This window comes from Rattus norvegicus, chromosome 5, assembly GCF_021556685.1.
Source record: "Rattus norvegicus strain SHRSP/BbbUtx chromosome 5, alternate assembly SHRSP_T2T, whole genome shotgun sequence".
NCBI classification, from domain to species: Eukaryota; Metazoa; Chordata; class Mammalia; order Rodentia; family Muridae; genus Rattus; species Rattus norvegicus.
The window spans coordinates 134,228,086-134,250,883 of NC_141538.1; the positions used below are offsets into that span (position 1 = coordinate 134,228,086).

The 22,798-nt window shown below is 44.1% G+C and overlaps 1 long non-coding RNA gene across 2 annotated transcripts in view; it reads right to left on the minus strand.

Moving 5' to 3' along the window:
• Positions 1-1,610: 1,610 nt before the first annotated feature.
• Positions 1,611-22,798, minus strand: part of LOC148005985 (uncharacterized) — a 157,384-nt gene continuing 136,196 nt past the window's right edge. The window contains exon 3 of one of the 2 annotated variants that reach the window (XR_015620436.1): positions 1,611-3,655. This is a non-coding gene — a long non-coding RNA (uncharacterized LOC148005985). The remainder of the gene's footprint in view (positions 3,656-22,798) is intronic. The other variant, XR_015620435.1, reaches the window with a different exon arrangement.

The window sequence follows — 22,798 nt, forward strand, 5'->3', positions numbered from 1 at the left end:
GAGCTCATGTCTCATCTGTGTCCTCCCCCCAGTCCTCCACTAACCACCCTCAGCTTCCTTCTAGATTTCAAACACATCAAGGCTGTCCCAGCCCCAGGTCCTTTTTGGTAGCTGTCCCCTCTGCTTGGAACATACCTCTGGAGACTATAATATGACCAGTGCTTTTAGCTTGGAAAAGACTCACTTTTCCTAACTCCATTGCCAAGATAGTTACTGTCTCACCCATCAGAATCCTCCTACTGTCCGGGGCACAACGTCTACCTCTGGTAGGGATCACAGAGATAATAGTTTTATCTACTCTGATGTTTTGTCCAAGTGTCCCAGAACTTTGAAATAAGGGCAGAAGTTGAGGGAACAAATGAGTAGATAGATGGATAGACAGAGAGATGGATGGATGGATGGATGGATGGATGGATGGATGGATGGATGAACAGATGGATGGATCTGCTGTCAACATCTCAAGAACTAAATTCAGTCTTCTGAGACAACATCACACTGCCACCTCCCTGCCTACATTGTATACATATGATATATAAATATCTCTAAAGAATCAAGGGGGTAAGAGTCAGAAATATTTATTTTTTATTAGTGATACACCAGGAAGAACTCAATTTCCTCATTCAAACCTGGGAAGAATACTTGTCTCACTTAAATAGTGTGAGAATTTAATATCAGTTCCTGATGGCCCAGAGCCTGTGGTTTGTTCACCGGGTGGCATCTGCCACTGTTCTTACTTGTTGCAGTTTCTTAGGTCCCTTGCCTGATGTTCAAAGGGGCCCTGTGATTGCCCTGTGGCTTGCTCTCCTCCCAACCCCTCACTTAACACTGTTGGTAACTGAAGTTCCACAGTGAGGACAGATGGCAATGGCTCCCAGCTCTGCTACTTATGGCTTTCTCGGATGCTAAGCTTTTTCTCCTCAGACCCCAGCTTTATTCTGAAATAATTCTGATGAGGGCTTAACCTTGGGGCATCAAGATTAGTGAGTACCGTAGGGGAAGTCTTGAGTACTGGGGCAAGTGCAGTATCAGAGTCTGGTCAGTGAATAGGGTGACTACCTGTACACACACGTGTACACACACACACACACACACACACACACACACACACACACACACACACCTGCCCTAGCATATGCTCACTTTCAGGAGTACATGGGTCCACCTGCACACAACTCTCCCATTTTAGCTGGGCCTAGGGGCTAACGGTTTGCACTCTAGGGATGGAATCAATTAGAATTATTTTTTAAACCTCATCTGTTTTGATTTAGCGGGAAGCTTCTGCTCAATGAAATGCAGCATTAGTCAATGAAAAACCAAAGTCCCTGAATTTCAAGGCTCGGCTGTCAATGAAGGCTGAGAAGAGCCTCGCAGCCCAGCCCCTATTTATACAGGTCTCCACCCTTAACTGGCTTTGTTCCTAATGTGTTCTGAGAGAAGAGGGGTGTGTCCTCACTCAGGGGTCCCTGTCTACCAACTCTGAGCCAAGACCCCCTCATCACCATTCTTCCTGGACACCTGCTTCCTGGTGCCTACCCCCATTAAGGACCGATTTTGTCTAGTTTACATCTGTGGCTCCAATACCCAGCCCAAAACTTGGCACAGAAAAGGCATAAGATAAAAACATTTACAAGGGGAAAAATGTGTAATACATGGGATACATGAATAAATGATTTAGCTGCCGTAGTAAGTAATATTTCCTGCACCACTTAACATAGCCTCTGCGCCAAGTTAAGCACTTGGTGTATTGACTCTGAGTCTTCGGGATGATACCATGCAGCAGGCTCTCTTACTCAGCCTCATTTCACACACGAGAAACATGGAAGAAAACCATTTTTGTGCTTTGACACATGAAGCAAATGCAGTAACTAGGATTTCAACCCCAGCACCAGGACCCTGGCGCTGTGCCAGTCATTCATCGATGGTAGGATGCCAACATCATGCCTGGCCCTGGGAAGAGCCCTAGAAACACCCTGATATATTAGCTCCACTTTTCCCAAGGAAACCATAGTTTGGGGAGAAGTAAGAGACACAGGCATGGATAAAGGGTGGCAGGGCAGGGATGTGTGTGAGAAACGACCATGGGGACGTAAGCACAGGTAATCCAGTGTGGTGAGATTCTGGGTGCTTCTTGAAGGACGTGATCTTTTTACTTCGTTGTCCAGGCAGGAGCAGGAGAGAAGGCATCTCAGAGTTAAATGGGTGGGTGCATTCTCAGTATGATCGTCTTGGGAGAGGAAGAAGAATGGGTTGTCATTAGGAACAGCAAGAGGAGAGATCCCAAGGCCATAGGCAGGTGTGGTCTACAGGGGAGCAGGCACGTCACTAAAGAAATGTGAGACCCTTAGAAGGCAGGTGACAGGATATGCTCAGTGCATGGGACACTTTAGCTCCTAAAGCTAAGCAGGCCCCAGTTGTTCCAGTCAAAGCTTGGAGGAGAGGAACGTATGACTCCATAACATTTTGACTTTATTAACTAATTTGGGAATTAATTTAACACCTGTGTGTCCAATGAGGTTTCTATTGTTTTGGTTAAGTCTTTAGGTCCTCCTGTAGAAGTTTTCAATCTTTCCTTATTAAGTTCTTATGCTTTGGGGTAGGGGCAGTGTTGGGGGCATTGCCCCCTCAGCCTTGCAGAGAGGATACACTCTCAGACTCTTGGGTCGTTTTTTAATCATTGTCACATGAAGCGTGGGTGGGTCTTTGCACAGCCTTAATCTGCATTTCTCTGGTCTCAAGCAAGTGCATCCTTTTCTGGGGTGTTTGTACCTCTCCTTCACTCATTTTCCTACTGGGTTCTTGCTCCTTTGTCTTGCTCATTCTAAAACCACCTCATAAATCAGGAAAACGAATCATTTGACAACATTTGAGTGTGAGATTATCTCCCAGTTACTCTGTTTTGATATAGATCCTTCCTCACTGTAGCTTAATTTCTCTATTTTTCCCCTCTGATGTCCTCTCTTCTCGAGTCACGTCTTAAAAGAGCATCCCTACTCGGAGCATGTTTTCTTCTGTCACATTTGTGACATAGTTTTTGCTTTTCGGCCTTCCATCCATTTGGAATTTGTCCTGGTAGACAATAGTAAGTTTGATACTAACTTTATCTTTTTTCCACATGGCCCACCAGTGACCTCAACCACATTTACTGAACCGTTAATCATTTCTCTCACTGAATTTTAGAGGCCACTCTTTTGAGCACTAATCTCCCACGTGTGCATTTATCCCCCACTTCTGGAATTTCTATTGCGGTTGATCAGCCAGTGTCACTCTCACGGATCAATTCCTCATGGCTTCAGTTATTGAAAATTTAATATGTCTTACTATCTGCTTGAGTGGACCCACTGATACTACTCTTTAGAGTTTTTCCAAATGTTTTTATTTCTTTATTTTTTTCACATGAACTTTAGAATTCAGCTTGTCTGGCTTTAAAAAAAATCTGTTGGTATTTTATTGGGATCACATTAAATTTAGAAATGTACTTAGGGAGAATTGACAGCTTTATGACGTTGAGTCTTCCTGGCCAAAAACATGGTCTTTCCATTTCTCCAGGTTTTCCTTTGTGTCTGTGAGGAGGGTTTCAGCATTTTCTTTCCATAAGCCTTACTCCAACGTGTAACTTCGCCTTCAACTGCTCTGTCACTCCAGATCGCCATTGCTCCTGTAAACAAAATGGTTTTCTCATTATATCTTTCAAAGTGGTGATATTTATACATGAGATTAATATTTCTTATTAATTTAGTCATCCCACTAAAATGAGCTTATGCTTGCTAATTATTTTGCTGTAGGTTCTTAAGGTTTCATATTTTAAATACGAATGTGTGTGCATGCATGGTGTGAGCTGGTGTGTGTGTGCCGATGTGTGTGTTTTAATGTGTGTGCTTTGATGTTTGTGTTTCGATGTGTGTCAATGTGTATATTGATTGTGTGTGTGTGTGTATGTGTGTGTGTGTGTGTGTGTGTGCTGATGTGTGTGCAGGGGTGGTGGGGTGGTGTGTATGCCTAGGCAGGAACCAGAAGAGGACATATTGTCATTGGGGGGTCTTCCTCTATTACTCTCCAACTTACTTTTTATTTCATATTTGTGTGTGTGTGTGTGTGTGTGTGTGTGTGTGTACAAATGTGCACATATACGCAGTTGCCAGAAGGCCAAAAGAGGATGTCAGATCCCCTAGAGTTACAAGTGGTTGTGAGCCACCAGACATAGGTGTTGGGAAGTGAACTGAGGTCTTCTGCAAGATCAGCAAGTGCTCTGAACAGTCAGGCCATCTCTCAAGCCCCCCCCCAATTTACTATTTGTTTGTTTACTTATTGAAACATTGTCTTCCACTGAACCTAAAGTCCATCAGTTTAGCTAGAGTAACTGGGCAGTGAGCCCGGATCCCACTGCTATGGTACAGGAACATGGCTTACTTTTTATGTTGGCTCTTAGTATTGAAACTCCTGTTGCAGACAGACCTCTTACTCGGAGTCATTACCACATTCTTCAGCTTTTCGAGGAACACACTCGCCTTCGAGCTTTGCCTCTTCCCTCCTAATTTGCATTCCTCTGATAGTTTTCTTTGTCTACTTGCACATTTTATCAGTGTGGGTGCAGCCCAGCAACTCACAGTTCTCTGATGAAATTCTACACCCACTGAGCACAAAACAGAGGGACACCCAAGCACACTTGACTACAGACACCATCTAAGTCTTAGAAAGCCTGGTCTCTATCTACTCACGCAGCCACTGACAGCAGCCTGGCCCTGGGAACCCGCCAGGCTCTGATGAGCCATGCTCAGTAGATTCATTACCAAGATGCTCTTCATTTCAACTTAGCAGTTTGCCTTCGATTATCATTGCTGCTGATGTTTGTTTTAATTTTCAGGCAGAAGCCCTCTTTGTTTTCTGATCTAAGTGTTATTTTCTAAATTTGTAATTTAGAAAGAGAACATAATTCATACTATTTCTTACGTTTTTGATATAGCCAGTTTTTCTACATAGTCTTAAATGAATGTTTTAATTTAGTTTAGTGTGGTGTGGTGTGTGTGTGTGTGTGTGTGTGTGTGTGTGTGTGTGTGTGTGTTGTGTTGTGTATACACTCATACTCTGGTGTGCCTGTGGATGTCATAGGACAATTTTCAGGAGGTGGTTTTCTCCTTCCACTGTGAGCTGTGGTGATCAAACTCACACCCTGAAGCTTGTGTGACAAGTGATTTTGCCCCTGAGCCATCTTGCTCAAGAAGAGTGTTCCACAAACACTCTTTTTACAGGTAGCTGCTTTTAAAGGTGGATTGTCCTTTTTTGAACATAGGATTTCAAAGTTATATTTAGGCTTTCCTACCTATATTGATTCTCTCTTGCCCATTTGTCTTCTAGTACATTAATTCTATTATTAATTATTATGAGTACTGGTTTATTTGCAACTCATTTCCCCTGTATCTCTAACGGTTTCAGTTTTATGGAGGCCAATACTGTGTTGTTTTGTGCATAAATGCCCATAACTGATATAGGCAGTGACCCCTGCTGCCTGCTATTCACAATCCTGTGTGACCTTCCACATCTACCTGCATGACCCCTAGAACAGAGCTGCAACGTTGGCTATGTCACTTCCAAGATCAGGTGACATGAGACACCACAGCCTTCACCATGAGCTCCTTCCCCACCACCACCTATTTTTCCTCCTACCAGACAAGTGAACACAGAAGAAAATGTGCCAGTCTCAGTAAAATCTTAGCTTCCTGTAGCCCTGGACGAGCAGCTTCCTTAAAACCCCTGAGCGAACAGCACCCCCAAAGCTGGGCTGCCTCCTGCAAGAGTCCTAATCCAGAACAAAGGTTCCTTGTCTGAAGCTGCTAAGTTGGAGGGCGATGTGATAGGCAGCCCGAGATAACTCATAAATATGTCCATTGCAGTTACAGCTTTCATTCCATGTGCCTGCCTCTGGCTCACCTGAGGCTTCTGAACAGAAGTCCTCCTTGTCGGCTAATGGCCTCTGCTCCCTCTGTGCCTGTGCTGGGACTGATGGACCCCTGCCAGAACCATATTTCAACCTGTGTGAGTGGCTTTTCTGTAGTCTTGTCTCCACTAGGCTGAGTTTTGTCCCATCTCCCTTAACATATTGGCTTGTGCCTTCTCACGCTTGCTGCTATGAACGATGTGCTTGACCTTGGTTGCCGCCTTGTCCCTCAGTCTTACAGTTATTTTCTGCTCTTTCGCCTTCTGCTTTGTCTTGTTAATTTTGTGAAGCTGTTGGATGTGGCAATTGCGGTTTTGTTTTGGTGTTCTGTTTATCATTAACTTTATGCAACTCTTGTTATTAGTCATTAGTCACTTCTAACAAGCAGCAGTAAAGCCATGTGAGCCTTCCTTTCTTCTACCCTCCATCTCTGGCATATTACTTTTTTTTTTTTTTTTGCTTACAACTCTCAGCTGTTAAAAAGCAATATCCAAGATGGAGAAGACAGAAAAAAATAGGCATTATATTTGTCTTAGTTAGGATTTCTATTGCTGTTATGATATACCGTGATTAAAAGCACTGGGGAAGAAAGGATTACTTTACCTCACAGATTATAATCCATCTCTGAGAGAAGTCAGGGCAGGAACCTAGAAGCAGAAACCAATGCAGAGTCCATGCAGGAACACTGCCTATGGGGTTTCTACCCATGTCTTGCTCAACCTGCTTGCTTATATACTGAGAACCACCTGTCCAGGGGTGGCACCATCCAGCATAATGAGCTGGGACCTCCCACATCAATCATTCATCAAAAAAAATATGCCATTGACTTGACTACAGGCCATTCTTATGAGGTCATTTTCTCAGTTATGATTCCCTCTTCCCAGATATGCCTAGGGTTGTGTAAAGTGGAAAAAAAAACAACCAGCACATGATTAGTCGTGATTAGTCAGGGTTCTCCAGAGGAACAGAACTGATAGATCAAATGAATATCAGAAAGAGGATTTATTAAGTTATCTTAAACCATATTGGCTGACTAGTACAAAAATGGTTATCTATGCCCTGGAGAGATGGGAAACCAAGTAGTTTGTTGAGCCCGCAAGTATGGAGGCCTCTGCGGAACAGAATCCGGAACAGAAAACCCAGAATATTCCAGGGAAGCCACTGGCATTCAGTTCACATTGGGAGGCTGAAGAAGCTGTGTTCTATTATCAGTGAAGGAGACTTCGTTGGCAGTATAGAAGATGTATTCGCTAGCAGAGAGTAAAGGTAGTCAGGCAAAAGCAACCCTGCTTTTTCCTCATACCTCTTTGTGTCTTGATCTCCGCAGGAAAGTGCTGCAAAATCTGGTAAAGAATCTCCTCTTTCGGCTAACCCTTCCATGAAATACTCTCACACACCCAACAGAAGTATGCGTCCGATCCTACCAAGTTGACAACCAAAATGAACCAACATGGGCATACACTTCAATTACTTTGTCAGCTTTAAAATAAGTGCTTTATTTTCAGCTAACTTGATACAAATGGTAAATGTTTCAACCCTCACAGTTCGTGTAAGTTATATCAATTCTATAATTTAGATCATTTATTTATTTATTGTTCTTGAATATAATCATGCTGATTTTAGACTTGTGGTACTTTTGCCTCCATTGGAAAACCAATTAGCCATTGATGTATATAGACCAGGACTCATTCACACATGTTTATCAGTGCTTGCCTATATAACTGAATAGTGGATAGTTTGACTGGGTATAAAAACTCTCTGTTGTAGACCTTTCTGTGAGGAACTTATAAAACTACAATGATGTTGAAAGTTTTTTTTTAAATAAATCCAAGTCTATACTTTCTTTTCCTCTAATACATGACCTAAAATTACTTGAGCTATCAAAAGACTCTTTTTTTAATTTTTAAATTAATATGTAACTGGGCAAGACATTATTTCCTAAAGTCTTCATGAATTTAGCCCTTCAATATTTACTGTGTACTATTGTTTAGTTCACTTATTTGGGGACTCCAGAAGTACACAGAATAGATCTTCATTGTCTCTTTTCTATGTTAATTTTTCCCTCAAATATTGCTCTAACTTATCTTTCTATTTCATTTTTTCAAGCATGTCTAGTTTTATTCTTTAGGTCACTTGCTGGGTTCCCTTCAATGTTCACTCTCTGTCTCCTTTGTACTTTCTAATCCGTCTTCACCTCTGGGTAATTTCTTTTTCTAACTCTTTTGGGTCTGCAAAATTCTTGTGTATCAATTCTTACAATTCCTGGGACCTTTGCGTTTTATTCACCACATTAAAAAGACAATGACTTCAGGAAAAGTATAATTTGTGATTAAATATTTGGTCCTAGTTTTCATCTGCTATGTGGAAGCTTTCCTCTGAGGGGGAATTTTTGAGGAGTGGTGAACATGTGCATATATTCTTTCTTCTTCCCTCTCTTTGCACACAAGCCTAGCTTTGTGTTGCTGTGTTTCTTACATCTTTGGAGCTGTTTGAGCTGAATGAAAGCATTACAGATCCTTTCCAGCAATGAATGAGTTGGGCTCTGATTTTCTGAACTTTAAATTAATAGATAGAAGGATTCTCTGGCTAGGAAAATATGGAGTACAGACTTTACTGTTTCTAAGCAAAGTCTCTTCTCTGCTGCCATAAAAGCAAATAAGTTTGTCCTTAGGAATCTTTCATAAATCTGTGTCCTCCACTTTTCTCAATCAGATCTAGTCCAAGAGGCTCCTTTCTTTAGCCCATTTAACTCTAGTTACTGTGTCAGTTTTGGAAATGGAAGGTGGAGTTTTTACATTTCTGTACATGCTTTTCACACCCTTTTACCTTTAGAAAGAATATTTGCTAGGTTATCTCATCAAAGAAAGTTGACTCTTGGGTTCTTTGTTATAATTACCTTCTATTTACTTTCTTCCTATCTCAACTTCTTTGGACTATTCCTATACCTTAGCAGCATTAAATAACACCTATACTCCAGGTTTTTAAAAATATGTCTCTTTTTTCTTTCTGTTTTCATCTTTCTTTGTTTTTTTAATTTGCACTGTTATTGTTGCTGGGTTTTGATGATTTTAGGGGGAGGAAAAATATACTGATTCACAAAAATATAACTAATTAAAATATATACAATACCATAATTACTAGATTTTAAAGTAAATCTTATTTATGTTTTACCAGGAAAAATGTATCTTTTTGTTAAGTTTCTTCAAAGGTCTCTTAACTACTATTGAATCTTAATTATTCCATCTAAATTTTAGAATGTACACACACACGCGCGCGTGCACACACACACACATACACACACACACACACACACACACACACACACACACACGTGCACTGGAATTCAATTTTAATTCCAATAAATGTATCACTAATTTTAAGAAAACCCAAATGGGGTTTTCTTGTGGTGTTGACTTTCCCCACCTCTTCATTTATTTGGATCTTCTGTAACACACACACACACACACACACACACACACACACACACACACAAAGAAAGAAAGAAAACTTTTTTTATTTTTAAGTTTCTAATTCCTTAGATTTATTCCCATGCAACTTATGTCTTCTGTTCATATTATAAATACTAATTTATTTTCAACATTGCTGTAATCTGTAGATACACAATTGATTTCTAATCTATTTGTTTAATGTAATTATAAATCTATCTTGTTTGTAATGCAGAAATCTTCTGGGCTTTTATTCATTTTGACAGCCTATCTGTAGATGCTCCCAGAGTCCACATAGACAGTTGCATCCTGTGATGATCAGTCAGCATTTCAATCATTTCTTTATGTCGCCTTACTATACTGGATTGTTGGATTAAATCAGTGACAGCACACATCCTTGAATAAATCTTGATGTTAAAGAGAAAAATTAAACTAATCTCCAATCACATTCTGCACCTGCTGTTAAGTATGTGGTAGAGACCCTTTCTGGGATTAAGGAATTTTCCTTATGCTATTGGTGGGGCTGCTTTCTATTATTACCATAAAATATCAACAAATGATCAACCTAAAATCAAAACAGAAAAGATTTATTTGGGCTCACAGATTTAGCTGTTATTGTCCATGATCAGCTGAGTTGTTGCTTTGGGGCTGGAATATGATAGTACACAGAGGCAGGAGAGCATGGTGGAGCAATTCACTCAACTCATAACAATCGAATGGCAAAGAGAGGGACGCCCAATATCCCAGTCAAGACCATGCTTCCAATGACCCATATGACTCCCACTAGACTCTACTTCCTAAAAGTTCCACCATTGGGGCTGGGGATTTAGCTCAGTGGTAGAGCGCTTCCCTAGGAAGCACAAGGCCCTGGGTTCGGTTCCCAGCTCCGAAAAAAAGAACCAAAAAAAAAAGTTCCACCATTTCACACGGTGTCACAGTGGGGTAACTGGATCCATAACCATGCAAAAACAAACAAAAACAAAAAAAACAATTACCATGTCATATAATGACATTCTACCAATTTTTTCTGAGCCTACTGAGATCATTTAAGGTTTCATTCTTTTTACTTATTAATATTGGGATGCAGTGAATATCTTTCAATATATTGTACTAACATTATGTTACTAGAATAAGTACAACTTATTTGAAAGCACTTTTACTAAACATGACTGAGTTTGACAATTTGGGAGTCACCCTCAATATTATCTTCAGAATATTGTTTTCAAACTCTGAGTCTCTATATTTTATAGCCTCTTGGGTAGACATCATATAGCCAGAGTAGGAACAATGGCTACTTGTTGATTTCTACTGAAAAAACAAACTCTGCCGTTTAGTTGGAAGTTTTATATCATTTACATTTACTGGGGTTCCTAGTATATTTAACTTTCTATCATATCACTTTCTGCTTTGTTTCCTTGCTTTTCCTCTGTTGCTTTTTTAAATTTCCTTTTTCTGACCTCTTTAGAATTTATCCAAGACTTCTCTTTACCTCATTTTTTCTGTTCCTTTGTTTTATTTATTTTTTAACTAGTTATTATTTTTGTGTGTATACTTATTAAAATACAAGTTTCAATTGTAGTTCCCCTTCAAAGGCTTTAATTACTCAAATTACTCTTTTTCCATTTCATCTATTGCCCTCCCGTATTTCAACTCTACCTTTGTTTGTGCCCACCCCCATAGAGTCATCTCTCTTACTACCAAAGATGACTACTTAGTCACCATTGTTTCCATGTGTGTCCTTATTTGCTTGTCTTCACCCTTCCACACCCTTTTGACATCACATTCTTTCTTTATGGGTTAAATATGTTTTCCTTAAATATGTTCTTGGGACATCCATGTAGAGAAAGCTTTCGATATGAACTCTGTATCAGGTGCTATTGTTATTTCTCTTCAATGACTTGGACATTTTGGCCTCTCTATTTATCCCTTTGAGGAAATTGTTTCTTTTAAATTCTCTTTTCTCTTGATATATTAACTGTTCCCCTTGGGTGCAATTGTCTGTCTTGGGTGAGACCTGGGGGATTTAGAGGAAGGGAGTGTTCAGGTTTGATATTCATAACCATTCATATGTTGTTATCACTGTCACTGATGCTGACTGTCTGACACACCAATAACAGGGTTAACATCCATCACATGAAGGCAAGGTGGGAGATGCAAGGCACGTGTTATCCACAACCCAGAACATCTCTGCTGTCTCTAGGACAGGCCTCATGCTCTAGGTCCCTTGGGCTATTTTTCCTGCAAAAGCTGGAACTTTCACAGCAGTTGTGCTATCGTTTGACGTTGGTTTATTACAGGAAAAGGTGGATCCTAAATAATATTGTTTGATGGCCTATTTTCCAACACTGCCTTTTGTTATCACAAACCTCAGTCTGGAGCCATTTGTAAAATCATATACTTCTTGGGGTTTGCTTTATGTCTTAATCAGACCCAGTCAGTCAGCTTTGATACCCAGCCCTAATACACGTCACAGCTCTCTACAAACAGGTGGCAAACCCCAGTGTCCAGTAACACACACAGCTCCAACAGTTCTAAAGGCATCTAACTAACACAGACTCCTAGGTCCCACACATATTCCCACAAATACAAAGACCAGACACACCACTTATGCTATAAGAAGCCTATCTCACCTACAAGCACAGAGCATACCATACACACACAATCCCACACTCAAGAAAATTCTCACTGACACAATTATCACATGCCATCACATACATTTGCCTCAGTGATGAAGTTCAGAGGGCAAAGCCAAGGGTCCTGACTGCACAGACCTGTATCTGAACCCTGGAACTGCCTGGAAGCCCTGGAGGAGTGTGAGGGGGCAGGATTTGCCTACTATTTTCAAATCACGTGGACACACATGTTTCCTACTTTGCCTCTGAGGTCAGAAGCCTTCTACATTAAGTCTTGATATAGACATCTTTTTCATGAATTGATTTATTCACTTTACATCCTATACCAACCCACTCCAAACCCCACTCTCACAAATTCCTTTCCATTACTCCTGCCCCTTCTCCTTAGAAAAGGGGGAGGCACCCCCTGGGAACCCATCCACCCTGAGACATCAAGTTGCAGCAAGACTAAACTAATCCTCTCTTACTGAGGCCCCACCAGTCAGTCCAGGTAGGGGAAGAGGATCCACTGGTAGGCAACAGAGTCAGAGACAGCCCCTATTCAAATTGTTAGGGGACCAGCATAAAGACCAAGCTGCACATCTACTACAAGTGTGTAGGGGCTAGGTCCAGCCCACACATACTCTTTGGTTGACAGTTCAGCTTCTATTGTGCCCCCATTGGCCCCGATTAGTTGCCTCTGTAGGTCTTCTTGTGGTGTCCCTGACCCCTCCATCTCAATCCTTTCCCCCACTCTTCCACTTGACTCCCTAAGCTCTTCCTAATGTTTGTCTGTGGGTCTCTAACTCTACTTTCATCCACTGCAGGATGAAGCCCCTCAGAAGACAGTTATGCTAGGCTCCTGTCTACCAGCACAGTCAAGTATGATTGTCAAGGGTTGGCTTTCTCCAATGGGATGGGTCTTCAAGTAGAGCTATTTCCAATTTTTTGAGAAACTGCTAGATTGATTTCCAAGGTGCTTGTATCAGCTTGCAATCCCACCAGCAATGGAGGCATGTTCCTCTTTCTCCACATTCTCACCAGCATCTGCTGTCACCTGAGTTTTTGACCTTAGCCATTCTGACTGGTGTGAGGTGGAATCTCAGGGTCGTTTTGATTTGCATTTCCCTGATGACTAAAGATGTTGAATATTTCTTTAGGTATTTCTTGGCCATTTATCAGTTGAGAATTGTCTGTTTAGCTCTGTATCCCATATTTTAATTGGGTTATTTGGTTTTTTGGAGGTTAGCTTCTTGAATTCTTTATATATTTTGGATATTAACCCTCTATAGGATGTGGAGTTGGTGAAGATTTTTTCCCAACCTGTGGGTTGCCAATCTGTCCTATTGACTGTGTCTTTTGCCTTACAGAAGCTTTTCAGTTTCGTGGGGTCCCATTTATCAATCATTGATCTTAGTGCCTGAGCTATTTGTGTTCTATTTGGGAATTGGCTTCCTGTGCCAATGTGTTCAAGGCAGTTACCCACTTTTTCTTCTCTTACATTTAGTGTATCCAGTTTTATATTGAGGTCTTTGATCCACTTGGACTTGAGTTTTCTGCAGGGTGATAAATATGGGACTATTTTCATTCTTCTACATGCAGACATCCAGTTAGACCAGCACCATTTGTTGGAGATGCTTTCTCTTTTCTGTTGTATGGTTTTTGGCTTCTTTGTCATAAATCAAGTGTCTATAGGTGTGTGGGTTTATTTCTGTGTCATCTGTTCTATTTCATTGATCAGTATATCTCTTTTTATGCCAATCCCATGTAGTTTTTATTACTATTACTCTGTAGTACAGCTTGAAGTCAGGGATGGTGATATCTCCAGAAGTTCTTTTATTGTTACAGGATTGTTTTAGCTATCTTGGAATTTTTGTTTTTCCATATGAAGTTGAGAACTGCTCTTCCAGGTCTGTAAAGAATTGTGTTGGAATTTCAATGGGAGGTTGCAGTGGATCTGTTGAGTGGTATTGGTAAGATGGCCATTTTCACTATGTTAATCCTACCAATCCATGAGCATAGGGGATCTTCCCATTTTCTGAGGTCTTCCTCAATTTCTTTCTTCAGAGACTTGAAGTTCTTGTCATGCAGGTCTTTCACTTGCTTCGTTGGAACTACAGCAAGATATTTTGTATTATTTGTTGGTGTTATTGTGGGTATTATTGTAAAGGGTATTGTTTTCCTTTTTTCTCAGCCCATTTATCATTTGTATAAAGGAGAGCTGCTGTTATTTTTTATTGTATCCAGACACTTTCCTGAAGGTGTTTATCAGCCATAGGAGTTCTCTGGTAGAATTTTTGGGGTCATTTATATATTATCATATTATCTGCAAGTCACTATACTTTGACTTCTTCCTTTCCAATTTGTATTCCTTGATCTCCCTTAGTTGTTTCACTGCTCTAGCAAGAATTTCAAGTATTACACTGAATAGATGTGGAAAGAATGAGCAGCCTTGTCTTGTCCCTGATTTTAGTGGAATTGCTTTAAGTTTCTCTCCATTTAATTTGCTGTTGGCTATTGGCTTGCTGTATATTGCCTTTACTGTGTTTAGGTATGTGCCTTGAATCTCCGATCTCTTCAAGTGTTTTTAACATGTAGGGGTGTTGAATGTTGTCAACGACTTTTTCTACATCTAATGATATTATCATTTTTCTCTTTTCAGTTTGTTTAATGGTGGATTACATTGATGGACTTTCCTATATAGAACCATCCCTACGGTGAAGGATATAGACAGCTTTGGTTTTGTGCTTTAATAAAAAAAATAGAGTGCAATTCCTTTTTCAAATGCTAACTAAACAGATAATAATAATTATAATGACTACTATAAGTGAATAATTTCATATAGTCACAAAATAAAGATGTTTCTAGGGAAGGAGGCCAAGGGAGAAATGCAGCTTCCCCAGGTCACCAGGATCTGGGTAGGTGAAGATAACTCTGTTACATGTGAATATAGGATCCTGTGTGGTGAGGAGGCTGCATGAGGTAGCTCTCGGTGTCCTTATCTCAAACAACAGTGTAGGATTGTATGTGACATGTCAGAAGCTTGATGGGGAATGCACACACACACACACACACACACACACACACACACACACACACACGGATGTAAATGTACACACACACACCACAACCACCAACAGCAAAAATAAAGACTACCAGCCTCTTCTGTCTTTGTAACACCTGGTTTTACTACTTCAAGTCCTCCACTGGAGAGAGTCACCACCAGGATCACTGTCCAGGGGGACAGAAGCACCCTGCAAGGAGCACCATGTTCCTGGCCCTAGCCCCACATAGAACTGATGCTGGGACCAGACAGATGCCATCACCTCAAATTCAGCAATCATGGCCAAATCACACTCACAAAGAAAAAGTCAAGGCTGCTTAGTAGTGTGCTTCTAGAACTAAATCAGTGAAGCACGGAAAGCATTGCCAAAAGGCTGCATGACTGGTCCTTAGTGGCACCTATTATGGCTGCTCCTCAATGGCACCCACCATGGCTGGTCCTCAGTGGTACCCACCATGGCTGACCCTCAGTGGTACCCACCATGGCTGACCCTCAGTGGTACCCACCATGGCTGACCCTCAGTGGTACCCACCATGGCTGATCCTCAGTGGCACCCAACATGGCTGGTCCTCAGTGGTACCCAACATGGCTGGTCCTCAGTGGTACCCAACATGGCTGGTCCTCAGTGGCATCCAACACAAGGATACATTTTAGGATAGCTTTCAAGAGGCTTCCTGAAATGCTCTCACACATACAGAACCCAGGAAGGACCTCAGAGAGGATGGTCCTTAGCCAGTCCTCCCAAACCAAGGCCCTGTCTCTTCTGTCCCTTTGCTCCAGGCAGGCTGCAGAAGCTCCTGTGCATTGTGCAGTCTTGTACACACCTGTCAAGTTCAGATTGATTTGACTCGAACCCAGACTTCCCAGTCTCTGTTACTAGGAAAGTGCACACCTCCTGGAACCCAGCCAACTGAGAGTACCAAATGACAACAATGACAATGCCAGCCCATTTCAGTGCCTCCAGCAGTGCCATCTGGTTTGTGGAACAGCAGCACCAGAGTTACCACCAGAGCAGGAGGAAATGGCAACCAGGCAGTCGCCCCGACAAGTGCTCTAGGTGCACAAGCATTTGGATGCTGAAACTGGACTCTCTCCATTCTATCTTGTCTATGTCTTCCAAAAGCAGCTGAGGTTCAAGTGCTTGAGTGTTTGCCCAAGAGGGTTTTAAAGCCCGGGTAAACCAAAATAAAGCTCAAACACGGGCTCCTGACTTTTCCCTCCCCATCCACGAGTGTGCTTCAGCCTAAAAGTGACCATATGGAAAGTGGCAGGCCTTCATGCCTTAGTGCCACTCAGTCACCTCGGTGTCTAGCCTGGGAGTTGGAGGTGAAACTGGAAGGTGAGTTGAACAGTGAGGAGGGCAAGAGGGAGGCTACTTGGGGAAGAACAGTGGTTCTTCCTCTGCCACCTCAACAAAATGTGCTCCCAGCTCAGCCCCTGACAGACCTTCTGACACCACCCAGCGCTGAAACTCACCTCCCATCTACCATCCAGCCCATGGCCAGACATTCTGCTGGACCTCTGTAATGATATGCTACCCCTGAAACACCGGGTATGGCCCTCCCCTGTCTGTCAGACTAAGAAAATGTTGGACCAGACCTCGTTCCATAAAGACATGTATAGGTGAGAAGTGAGAAGTTACTCTCATGATGGTAATGGAAAAATGGAAAATGTGTTTCAGCTTCTAGCAGGTACTTATCAGACGGGAACCGGACAGATAAATCTGGGAGCCATCATGAAGGACCTCTATTGCTGATGTAGGAATTGGAGTTTATTCCAGGAGGTGGCCCTAAGAGAGCTAAAGAGGGCTGGGGTCCCACAGCCTCATACATAGGAAAGGGAACAGGCAGAAACCATATAACTCAAAGCTTACTTTGTACGGAGCCCTGTGGCTATGGTTGTTGTTGACTGAGACCTGCCTCACTTAGAGCTGAGGCCCAGGGTGACTACACAAAAAGACAGTTATGAGGAAGAAAAGCAGAATTGGAAGGCACCAGGCCTGTCTGACTCTGAAACCTAAGCGCCGATACCTGCACTGCCCTTCCCTCCCCTGCTGAGTTATCACAGGGGTCAGCTGCTGCTGGGAGCCTGACATCGGGACCATAGCAAGCAGTGGCTTTCTGCCTCCATCTGGAGCATGAAACCCAGCACTGGGTCCTTGTCTATCCTGGGAGCATCACTTTGCATGAGAAAGAAGCAGGTGGAAGAGATACCCAGGAGGGTGGACAGGAGGACAGAGCCGGCGTGGGGCATGTCACATATTCCCAGAGCCTTTGGCAAGCCTCCCATCTCTCTATGATGGACAGCAGAGCATCCCGCTCAGGGTAGGGTCAGTATCCAGTGCAGAAAAGCTCTAGGGTCTGTGGTCAAGAGAACCCAATGTCCCGTTATGGCAGGAGAACCACAGATCTCCACAATATCCTTGATTCCATACGAATCATACGAATGTATTTAAAAAATAAATCAGAGAAAGAAAAAGAGAACGGAGGTGAGAGACGCATGGAGGCGAGGACAGAGAGCTCCTAGATGAGGCCAGGCCAAAGCAAGGCGCTCCAGGGTACTGCGGGCTTCTCCTGATCCCAGCTCCGGCTCCAGGAACCAACCAGTGCAGCGCTCCTCGGTCCAGCACCAGCAGCAAACTGGAAACAGCTGCGGAGGTTTTGAGTTTCCGCCCGGCTACCCCCTGGCCCCTGGCTCGGCCCACCGGAGCAGTTTCTCTTAATCCTGCTCTCTCTCTCTCTCTCTCTCTCTCTCTCTCTCTCTCTCTCTCTCTCTCTCTCTCTCTCTCTCCCTCCCTCCCTCCCTCCCTCCCTCCCTCCCTCCCTCCCTCCCTCCCTCTCTCTCTCTCTCTCTCTCTCTCTCTCTCTCTCTCTCTCTCTCTCTCTCTCTCTCTCTCTCTGCTGCACCATGGAAATCCTCCCTGCTTCGGAGGTCAGCCCCAGGCTAGTGACCAAAGCTCCTCTCTCTTGCCACAGCCCAGGAGGCACTCAGGCGGAAACCTGCAACCTGACTGCTGGGTGGGATACACAGAACCAAGATCACAAGGGCCTCTCCTAACAGGTGCTCCCTGAACTTCGAAGGTTGTATTCTGCTTGGATCCAAAGCACTAGAAGACACTCTAAGGACTGGTGGGGGGTGCCTCTTTCCCCTCCCACGGAGTGGGGTTGATTTAAAGCTAATCTACCCATTTCCTGGAAGGAACAAAGTGTTTGCTCAAGGTCACAGAGCAGCAGTCACAGAGTGGTCTCTGGGCCCTGTTTCTTACCCAGGTTTGGTTTAACTCAGTTTCCCCTCAAGCACCAAACAGTCCAACTAGAGCTTAAGCTGCTGCCAGCTCTGAAGGCTCTCATTTGGCAAGGCTTTGGCCCCAGCCCTGGGGTCCTATCTACAAGTGTGCAGATTAGGTGAGAGACAGCAGGCATGCCAGGCGAAAGGCTGGTGGGGCAGTCCAGGAGGTATCACAGCCCTACCCTTCAGTGGACCTTCAGTGGAAGACAGATGGCCTTTGCAACACTGTGCTCTGACCCGGAGGAGGAGGGATTCCAAAGTTCAAAGCTGGCCCCTCACTGCTAGGCCTCAACCTCCCTGACTTGATGTCCCCAGCTCTGCAAAGGGGCAAGATGCTAGGCAGGACGTTTACCAGAAAGCAGATCCCTTCTTCCAAAACTCCTAGTTCTACCAAGCTCCTAGGTGCACACCCAGCTGGACTGACACTCTCTCTCTCTCTCTCTCTCTCTCTCTCTCTCTCTCTCTCTCTCTCTCACACACACACACACACAAACACACACACACAGACACACACAGATACACACACACAGACACAGACACACACAGACATACACAGACACACACACAGACACATACACACACAGACATACACAGACACACACACAGACACATACACACACAGACACACACCGACACACACATACACAGACACACACACACACACACATACACACACAGACACACACCGACACACACATACACAGACACACACACACACACACACACACACACACTTGCATTTTCACAGTGCTTGTTATGCATTATCACCCTTGTGAGCCTAAGGTTTCATATACTCTCCCCATATTGTGCTACACACAATTCTAAACGTGGCCTTCTGCTCTCACAGATCTCAAAGAGACCCAGATGACTTCACTCCCATCTCCATGCCCTCCCTATACAGGAAGATTCCAGAACACCGAAGCCAGCATGGTGATGGTGGCCTTCACCTTCACAGCCCTTTTAGGGTGTCTTCCACAGGGATGCAGGGAGCAGACACTGGCCTCAACTTCTCTGCTGAGAAATTAGGTATAGCCAGGCACTTGTTGCTACCAACAGATTGGAGGTGGGCTGAGTCCTTTGGAACTGCAAAGGGTTGCACTGTAAAGGAGGTGACTGTGCCTTTGATGGCACTTACTTGGTGGCATGTGTTCACTGAGCAAACTCTTCCCTGGCCCATCAGCCAGGGAGAAAACCCATCCTTGTATCTCAGGGCTTTAGATGGGGGTCCTTCTTTCTTTCTCTGCTTTACCTTCCTTAAGTGTGGGTAGCAAAGCAGGCCTAAGACGCAGTGTAGCCTGGTCTCTTTGACATTTTCATCTCCTGAGACCATGGAGCTGTGTCACAGATGTGCCTGGGAGAATGAGGGTTAAGAGCCATCCACAGACTCTTTGAACACTTCCTGACACAGTCTCCACCATCAGCCTTGCCCACAACAGCCTTTACCCATGCTCAGTCACAGCCCCTGAGGGAAGAAAAGAGCCTGAGAGAGCTGGTTCAGAAACAGTTACAAAACACACACACACACACACACACACACACACACACACACACAAACTCACCTGTACCTGAGAGATCAGGAGTGGGAGGGTGGGGGTGCCTCTGGTGGGGGGGGGGAGGTCAGGCCCAGGGAAAAGTTCTGCCTAAGAGAGACCCGAGAGTGAGTGGTTTTGAATAAGGCCAGAGCAGGGCCTGAGTGGGTTAGAAATGAAGAACACCGGGAGGTGGCTGCAGGCAGAGAGGAGCAATGTGTGCCCTGAGCATGGCTTGTGCATCTCCACCAATATGTCATCATCCTTCCATGGAGCGTGGGGAGCGAGGTGACATGTGAATGGTCTGAAAATTGGCTACCCTCTGTGTCTGGCGTCTTTTAAAGTTGGCAGTTGGTGGAGACTAGCCCACTAACTGTGGTTCCTTTTTCCCTCCGGGCCCTGTACTCAGCACTATGTGCACGTGGAAAGGAGTCTTCTGAAGGTTCCCTTCGGCTTGTTTTCTTCTACAGGAGAAAAACGGATATTTGGTTTCTCCAGCAACCCAAAGCAGTAAGATGTGCAGTTGTACAGGATGCTCCCTGTCCAAAACATCCTCCCTGGTGGGTAAGAAGGGCTCTCTGAGCCGTGTGCCCTCTGTGCTGTTCACTAGGTAGACTCTGCCTATGCTGGATATGACAAAGTGAGGTTCATTTCATCCTTCCATGTGTGAGCAACACCGGCTAGGAGGCCAGGCTGAGGGCTAGTGGCATAATTTCTTTCCCAGGATTCTAGATGAACTGGTTAGGCAATAGAGCAGTTCTGCCTCTCCTTAGAGAGCAGAGGGGTCAAGGCGGGCTGCAGGCTGTGTGGGTAGAAAGGACACAGCACAGGAGGTGAAGCAATAGGAACCAAAAGATGCAAAACTCCTTTCTGTAAAGGCTAAGGGGCAGCCCAGCCACCCTCTCTGTCCCTTCATTTTTTGAGGTGGCACAGCAGAGCACCAAAGGGCTTCCTGAAGTCCCACCACAAGGTATAAGACAGTCTTGAGCTTCCAAAGCCTACAGCCAATGGTCTCTACTGCTCCCTCGAAGACCCATTTTGGAGTCTCCAAGGTCAGGGGTCAGGCTTGCCCTCCCCAGGGTCTTCAACCCACACCCCGGTGGCTGCCTCCACCACAAAATGGGGATCGCTGTCCCCGTCCACCACAAGGAGCTGTGGTGAACTGAGCAGGCTCCAGTGCCTCTGTAGACAGGCTCACAAGGAAGTTAAACATGATTTTGCTTTTACCTAAATATATCCCTGTGCCTTATCACACAGGAAACTGATTACCCTTCTTCCTGGTGGCTAAGAAGCCCCAGGGCCATGTAGTGCTTCCCAGACCCTCACACCCAAGCCTTGCGGGACCACAGGCAGGGGAAGGACAAGGTGGCCTCAGCCAATAATGCATATCCAGGTCCCCCTCATCTACCTCCTCCCTCTGAGACTGCCAGCCCTCCCCCTCTTTGTAGTCTGTGGTCCTCAGCTCAGCTCAGCTCAGCACAGTTGCTGGTGTTACTTTTTTACAGTAAGTAATAGTTTTGTCTACTGTCGCTGACATTCTATTTGACATTTCCACATCTGGAAGGCTACTTCATCAAGGCCACCTAACAAAATGGAAAGATCACTGAGAGGAGGTGCTCCCCCCTCCCAGAAAAAGCCCCACCACAGCCAAAATTCATTCTCTTGTAGAGCAGAAACACATAGCTATTTTCAGGTCAAGAAAAATCTCTATGGAAGCCACCCCACACCTCTATGGAATCACCCCAAGCACAAACACGTCCTTCCCAAAATAACTCCAAGTCCTCTTAGGAAGCATTTGTTTTTTGCTTTTCCTTTTACACGTAACACAAGTACAGATCCCTAGACACCGTAACTTAACAGTGTCATTTCCGTTGTCCTTGGGTTTATTCATTCTTTAAGACAGTGAACTGTGTAACTTTCCACTGTCCTGGAACTCACACTGTAGGCCAGGCTGGCCTCAAAATCACAGAGATCCACCTGTCTCAGCCTCCCATGTTCTGGGATTAAATGCATATTCCAAAACATCCACCCTGTCATTTCTGTTTTCATTCACCCCTTCAGGTCTCCCACTCCCTAGGTCTCCACTGCCAGCCCTTGTGTTTCTGACACCATATCTTCATCAGCTCTTGGGCCTCCAGGACCCATACACAATTCCAACTCTGGACTGTGCTGACTGCCTGCTGTGGTGCCAGCTTCCATTGGGGATATGTCCCAGGGTAGATTAGACACTGGAACGATGGTGGGCAGCCATACTCATCCATCAGAGACACATGGTGCCTATCTGCACCTCTTCCTGGCACTGCTGACAACCCTTGCTGTTCATCCTCTGGGTGCCAATACCCATCCACTGAGAATGGCAAACTCTTGAGTTTCGATTTCATTTTGCTTATTCATCCATTAGCTGGCACACTTTTAACTGATTTTTTTCTAAAAGATTTATTTTAACTATGTGTGGATGCCTATGCATGGGCACATAAGTGCGTGCACAGGAGTCATATCTCCCTAGAGCTGCAGTGACAGGTGTTTGCCAGTCACTGATGTGAGTACTGGAAACCTACAAGAGTTCACAAGACATGAGCTCTAGTCCTCCACAAGAGCAGTATTCGCTCTTACACACAGCACCAATTATAGCCTATTCTTGAAACTTTTGTTTCCACTCAAGGCTATGGGTTTGGCTCCCCTGGACAAAGAGGTTATCTGAGGATGTGGAAAGAAGAAATGTCATTGGCCTAATATCTGAAATCCCTTAGGGATTTTCTCCAAAGAAAAGTCTATTCCAGCTACACACACAGAACAAGAAACTTCCCTGGAGCCTCTTAGCACTGGCCATTCAGCCCTCTGCTGGGACAAGCAACTTATAGTCAAAGCTAAGTCATCAGTGGAGCTGTGTGCCTAGGAGCAATCCTTCCCTATCCTCTGGAGCCCTC